This window comes from Eurypyga helias, unplaced genomic scaffold (assembly GCF_000690775.1).
Source record: "Eurypyga helias isolate BGI_N326 unplaced genomic scaffold, ASM69077v1 scaffold2028, whole genome shotgun sequence".
NCBI classification, from domain to species: domain Eukaryota; kingdom Metazoa; phylum Chordata; class Aves; order Eurypygiformes; family Eurypygidae; genus Eurypyga; species Eurypyga helias.
In genome coordinates this window covers 31040-38005 of record NW_010264917.1, presented here as the reverse complement: position 1 = coordinate 38005, position 6966 = coordinate 31040, and positions in this window count along the sequence as shown.

The following is a 6966-nucleotide window of genomic DNA, read 5'->3' as shown; positions in this document are numbered from 1 at the left end:
ACACTTGGCACCAAGGGCTTCCTGACTACGTGCCTACGTGCTACAAATCCGAGCAGCCGAAGAGAGCTGTGTGCTTTCCTCAAGAGCCGCTCTTCGCCAAAGGATTGTGACCTTACAGTTCTTCCAGTGCTTCATTAATCCTAGGAGGTGACATCCTATTAAAAGTCCTTATCACGTTCCAGACATTTATTTTGTAAATATTTCATGGTAAGTGGAACAGCTGTTCCCTTGTGGCACTGTTAATAGCACAGGTCCCGCGCTCTGCTGTGCCGCGGTGCCTGCCCCAACCCGGCTCCTCTCATGCATCTTCAACGTGCGGAGCTGCTGCTGCTCCCCTAAGCACAATTTAACACTTTGCTCTGTATCTCAGCTCAAAAGCACCCAAATAAATGTCCAATGGGGTCTACCAGGGGAGGAGGCCCGGGAAGTTGGGCAGGGAGTAGGAGTGAGGGCTGTCAGCCTGGCACACTTAGGCCTGCACGGCTGTGTCTGTGCTAATAAAACAGGTCAGGAGGCACGGCCCAGCTGCCATGCACGTGGCTAAGCCCTCTTTCCTCTTGAAATGGGGCAATCACATCCAAACTGCCTCCGGTGCTGTGCATGTGCATCCCTGGGACTCAGCCAAATGTGTGTCCTGGGTGTGTTTTGTTTAGTAGTACTGATAGGACCTTGGGGACTAGTGGGGAGTCATCCAAATGGCAGGGGTGAAATCTCCAGGGTTTTGGGTGGAGCAGAACCCTCCACTCATCACTGGATGTCTGAGGGCTTTGTGGAGAAGGAACAGCAGAGACAGGCATGAGGAATTTATAGGTAGATGAATGCTGCCCCACTTTTTTTTTTTTTAAACTTGCACCTACCCATGCGGGGACATAAAAAGTCAGGTGTGGCAAGTTGTGCTTTGTCCTCAAAATGATGCTAAAACTGATCTGATGTTGCCTACCTATGCTATGGGATTAAGACCTTCTACCAACCAAATCCATGTACAGCTGGGATGTCACATCAGTCGGAAACACTCAGCTCATGACATAGTCAAGGAGCTTGCCTCCTACAGGAGATACTTCTGGGTTTATGATAAGCCTGGTGGGTCTTTTCCCTTGCTCACTGTGTCATGTGCAACCTGCTACAGATGCGAATCTGAAATTTCTGAACCAAACACAACATAAAGGGGATAAAAAATATAGAGCAGTGAATCTGGCAGAGGTGCAGAGCTAGTGAGCACTGAGTCTTGAAAAAGGACTTTCTGATTTCAGAAGGACAAATCTCCTTCCTCCATGGGGATAAGACTCAATGGGTACCGGGTACACCAAGGAGACACTGAGGGTGGGCACTGGGGGTGCTGCAGACAGATGGCTGCAATTTTCATCTCTGTTGTGCATGCAGAAGGACGATCAGAAAACTCATCACCTCCTGCATGGCTTCTGTAATATGTTTTGGACAAGATATGCAGTTCTGAGATTGCAACCCAAGTCCAAGGTTAGATTTGTAGGTGAGATCAGCATTATTTCTTGGTCAGATTGCAGTTATTTCACTGGCATGGATCCACTGAAGTGCTGAAAGTGTTTATGAAATTCATAGCTTGAACAATTAAGAGGACCTGGATCTTGGCTGAGTGTTGTGAGAGAGGGAAAGCAACCCGAATAACCATGGAGTGGGCTTTTTGTGCTCTTGCCTACTTAATTTTCAGATCTGTAATAGTCTCAATTTCTGCTGAAGAAGGGATTTTGAGATTAGTTGGTAAAAAACTGTTATTTATACAATCATGTTTTTATTTGCAGTTTTCTGCCCCAAATCACATCATTTCCCTGCTATTTTCAAGCTGGCTCTGTTTTGCCAGACTACTGCAGAACAGCCAGAAACACTCAGAAGCACTAGCTGTGGCCAGATATAACAGTAAATCCCATTTTTGGTACCACTGCTGACCAAGGGAAAACCCACAGTGAGGTCAATCCTGTTCAAAAATATTTGTGTCTGGATGCAGAAAGCTCAGTTGCCTGCATCTGTCTCCAAACATGTTCACCCCTGTTCTCACTGGACGTGATCTCTGAGTCCTACTAACCTCTTGGTGAGTTCTTTGGGCCCAACACTCTTTTCTAAGACACTGTGACTCGTGTGTCACCAGTTTCCCTGGAGCTGAATAGGCCTCTGCTTGGCCATTTTTCCTTGCAACCAGGTTTAATGCACTCTCTTCTTAGAGCACTGCCAGGGCAAGACCTTCTTCCAAGTCAAATTCCTTGGGATAGAGTAGGCAGGGAAGGGCATGCAGAGTCATGCCTCTGGGAGGGAGCAAGCAAGCTGCTTGGCTCAGAATATCTTTTGCATCCTGCACACCCTTCTGCACATACGCAAACACACACACACACACACTTCTCCATGGCTCCTTGGCTGACATTTCCCCAGCGCCTCCCCTTTCCTTAGGCTGGTCATACCCAAGCCACGTGCTGGCAAACCTCAGCAAATAATTGGCGCAGAACCAATGATTTCTTATTACAAGGAGGATCGCATGTAGAAAACAACGTGAGCTAGCAAGGTCTATGTGTCCTCATTGCCCAGGTAATCATCAACAAACATCAACCCCTGCCGGTCTGTCGGGGTGGAAAAACTGAACTTTAGCTCAACATAATGAAACAACATCCCTCTAATGTTTCCTGGGATAACGAGTTACTTGTCTGACCTGGCACAGATCGCCACTTCTCTCCAAGAGTGTAGTGAGCCCCACAGGAACTCTGCAGAGGATCAGAGCATGGTCCCCTGGCTGTTTGTCCTGGATTAAGAGATAGTTTTAACCAGGGCTGACACAGGTCAATGTCATGTCATCCTGCCTGAGTGGTCTATTAGGTGTCAGATGGTTCCTAGATCCTATGGGCACAGTACTGATTTTGTTAATATTATCAAGTCAAGCCAAAGAGTGTACTGACCCGTAACCGTGACAATCTCTTGCAGGAAAGAGTTACAATGAGTGGGAATTACTTACTCCTAGTTTAGCTCGACTTCTTGTCTGGTAAGTGTCTCTTGTGATCCACAAAGATCTGGATGATGGCAGACAACACCTCTCCCAATCAAGAAGAATGGGAAGAGACTTCGTAAGGGGGAGGATGCTAGAGGTGCATTCACTTTCAAGCTGAGCAACTTAAAACCACCTGTGCATTCACCCTTCCAGGGAGTATAGGGGAATCCCTTTCACACTGATTGAGGTCACCATTTATGTGTTCACTGCCAGGTGTCCAAGCTCAGCCAGCTTTACAGTGGGATAACAGGAGCACATAATGGCCAGCTCCAAATGCCAGTGCCTCCATTTGCCCACCAGCAGTGGCTGTCTCATGTCTTCCGTGGGCTCATCACAGAGCTCCACCCACTCCCAGTCTGAATTTACCACCCCACTGGTGATCTGTCCACATAGGCAGCCTGACCTGATCCTTAAACACCTGGGGAGAGCTGTGCTCACACTGCAGATGCAACAGCCCTCCTTCCTCCTATCACTTGGTTTGGTCAGCATGCAAGAAAAACTAGCCATGTGGCCAATTCTGCCCATCGCATCTGCTCCACTGGTAGGAAGTGCGATGCCCAGTGACGGCAACCTGCATACACCAGTGGCTGATGGGAGTGGGCACTCACAGCACCCTGCCAAGCACAGACCCTGCTGCTACCAGCCATGGTCTGCGGAGAGGAGCTTGGGCTTGGAGAGATAAGCATGCAAGCTGCGCTGACAAGGTCACAAGAGTCCTTTCTGGGTGTGGGCAGTATATAGCAAGGGTGAGTCTGGAAACCCAAGGCTTCTCCTGAAGGAAATAATGTACAAGTATTTGCACCATGCAAAATGCCTAGGACTGAGCAGTGCACCCAAGGGTGGAGGGACAGTGGGGTGTCTGGCTCCAGGTGCCCTAAACACTGACTGTGTGGTGGCAGGTCTGCTGTTCATTACTGCAGGATTACATCTGTGGTCTGATCCAGGGAAAGTCATGTTGACAGTTGGTTTGGTAGTGCCCAGGTTTGATATCAGTGGTTGCTTAATCCAGCCACGGGAGAGTAAAACAAGTAGTTCCCTGTTTCAGAGAAGGGAATGAATCATAATGTGTTAGTAGAGGGTATGATCCTCCCAAGGAAAGATAGCTAAGGAGGGGACAGATGTCCTTGTTGGTGGTTTTTTTTCCCTTAGCCACGTCACACTCAAGTCTGTGGGCATAAACGTAGGTGTCTGCATACTGCTCACTTGCTGCTCGTCTGCAGTTGCATACCCTCAGGTAACGAAGCCTCCATCTGCTCATGCTGAGATGTGTTAATTGATTTTGTAGAAAGCAAAAGTGGATTTAACTGTTCATCAGTGACACACAAAGCATGATTACTGGGATGACAAGAGGGCAAGGAATTTTTATCACAGACAAAAAAGGAAGCTTAACCTTAGTGTTGTAGCTATCTAGCATTAAAAGACTTTGCTCCCAATCCGTTCCTGGCCAGTAGTCCTGTTAAAAGTTGTTCACTCTTAACACTCGTCGCGCAAAGAACCCAGAGAAGCATATGTCTAGCAAAACAGATTGAGAGAGCAACCTCCAAATGGCTAATCATAATGGATGTGGATTTTGACCACGCAAGAGGAAAGAAGCGCTGGGGGAGGAGGGTGCTGATTTGGGCTGTTCCACCAGTGGGCCATTCAAAACCTTTTTTCTGGCTTAGATCCTGATGGTCCCTAAAGCTCAGCTGCATTTGGTAGCCTGGAGCAAGCATCTGGGTTCTGGAGAGGGAGGGGGTTGCTGGGGTTTTTTGAGAATATCTATGACTTGTCATTTATTCCATAATAGTACAGTGCACTGAGAAAGAATAACAATTTCTTTCCTGTAGTTAGATACAAAACTCTGGTCTGCATTGTCTTGAGCCAAGGTTCATTTCAGACTTCATTCCACTCACCCAGGGTCAATGACTGATGTGATTAGAAAGTCATTAGAGACCTCTTGACTCTCTTTGGCTGTGTATAAACACTGCAAAGATGAAGGGTGAAACAGTGCTGAGGGGAGATCTGCTCCTGCCTTCCCTCTCCATCATGTCACTCCAGTCCTCATTAGCTCTGTTTGTCCTAATGAACACAAAGCAGTGTCACCATGTGCTGAGGGCTAAAACCTGTAGCAAGATTCCTCCTGAATTCAATAAGAGAAAGATAAGATCCCTCAAGCCAGCACGACGCAAACCTGGGTAGGAAGGAAAGTTGATTAGAACAGGGCTACTTAAATTAAGGTTATGCTATCGTAGTTCATACTTTTCTCAGGAATCAGTGACTTATTTGGGTTGCTACGGTTGCTTGGGAGTGTTATGCAAACCCAGCTCAGCCTATTGTTGGAATGCTGGATGTGGGCAATTTGAAAAATAAACAAATGCTGAGTTAATCATGCCAGGGCTCCTCCAGCTGCCTTAAATGTGTAAACACAATACTTCTTGTGCTGAGGGGTGTCTCTCACTTGGTTTTGGTTCATGGAATAAAATGTTTTAAGATGAGAATCATGGCTTTTCTAGCCAGAGTGAGGCTGATTAATACTGGCTTTGTATTTGGTTCAATAAGTAGAACAGAAATGCGAGTATCAGCATCTCTCTGCAGAGGGTCTTTGTGGATGTGGTGGGGGCAATTTATTTATTCATTACCCCCATTTACATTTGTAGAGCACACCTAAATCTCGCAAAAGCATTATGTCTTCCAGCCCTGTTGACTTCCCTCTGTCCCAGCCATCGGTGGGGTAACTGAGGGTTCTCACCTACAGCATCCAGAAGCTCAGACTACGGTAAAAACCAGTATCTAATTGATGACTGCTAAACTACACCCATGCCAGGGCTCATGCTATGAAGCATTTTCAGAGATAAGCTTCCTTTTTTGTTTAAATTCAACAATATTCCTGGCTCTGATACAGGTACTCAGATTAGTGTGATTCCCTCTCTACCAGTCGTAGACTGGACCTAAAGCTCACCAGTACACATCCTGTTTGCAGACTTCCATGTTTCCTTTTGGTGATTCCTGGCTGGAAGCATGCTGATTCCTATCCACCTCTGAGTTTCATAATCGCAGAAGCAGGGCAGGTGCTTTCTTTCTGTTTTGTCTTCTCTTTTTTTTTTTTTCCCCCCCAGACAGATTCCAGGGCTTAAACTTGGGTGGTCCATCACCTCACTGGAACATATCCCTGTCTGGTTCTTTGTAGCTAACCAGGTATCATCCTTCTGCAGCTGCCACAGCATTGTCATGAGGATTTGGGCAGGATATGGTCTGTCTGATGAGAAATAATGCTGCTTTCTTGAAATGCAGCACCTTCTCTGTGGCATCTGTGTTTGCTGTTCTGTGGTGAATATGAAGCATCTTCTCTTGCAGGGAAGGAGGGACTGCACACCACACCTGAGGTAAGGGCCTCCACGCAGGCCAGTGGCCATGCAGCTTGCACGTTGCAGCAGAGCTGGGCTGTGAGCTTTCAGAAAGTAGGTTCAGTGGCCCATAGCCCTGTAAAACCACACCAACGCTGTCGGCTGAAAGTACTGGCGTGTGTTGGCACAACAGCTGGTGGCTACCTAGTAACTGAAGGCAAACCCTCCTCACAGGGAGTATTTACAGGCTGCCTTATAAATGACTCCAGCGATTTAAGAACTCACACGACAGCTGTATGAGTTAGAGCTGAAAGCTTTTCACATAGCGGTAGTGCTGATATGGTTGTTCACAGAGATAAAAATTGTATTTCTACATGGTGCCAGGACATAGTTTATTCAAGACGCACTTCTTTTCATGTAAGAGAAGTAAGCCAGGCTGTGGGCACACAGACACCTCACTCTGGGGTAGAGTAAGGGGAGAACCTGCCTGACATCAGTGGCAGCTCATGGCCAAACTCCTACTCAGGAATAACTTTACAGTAACTCAACCCTTTTTTTTCAGATAAGCACCCTGTCTTTGCTTATACAACCAGTTACCAAGCTGCAACCAAGGGGCTGTAAGTTCACAGCCTCCCT